The sequence below is a fragment of the Octopus bimaculoides genome, chromosome 21, assembly GCF_001194135.2.
Source record: "Octopus bimaculoides isolate UCB-OBI-ISO-001 chromosome 21, ASM119413v2, whole genome shotgun sequence".
NCBI lineage: Eukaryota > Metazoa > Mollusca > Cephalopoda > Octopoda > Octopodidae > Octopus > Octopus bimaculoides.
The window spans coordinates 33,457,850-33,458,238 of NC_069001.1; positions in this window are offsets into that span (position 1 = coordinate 33,457,850).

Below are 389 nucleotides of genomic sequence, written 5' to 3' on the forward strand. Positions count from 1 at the left end.
ACACACACACACACACGTGTGTGTGTGTGTGTGTGTGTGTGTGTGTATAGAGAAAGTGGTCAGGATCAGACATGAGTAGACAGCCATCATCATGTGTATATAAACTGTATTCAAAATAAATGCAAACAATAAATAAAAGGTGGGGAAAAAATCAACAACACATTGAACCACTCACATACTGGCATGCATATAAACATACACATATATTAATACATATACATCTGTACATAAATATACACACATAGATATATACATGCATGCATAAATACATACATACACATACATACATACACTCTTTTACTCACAGAGAAGTACTCATTTATGCATACACACACATATATATATTATTGATACATATCTATACCAAAAAGTGTGTATAATCATGCTTT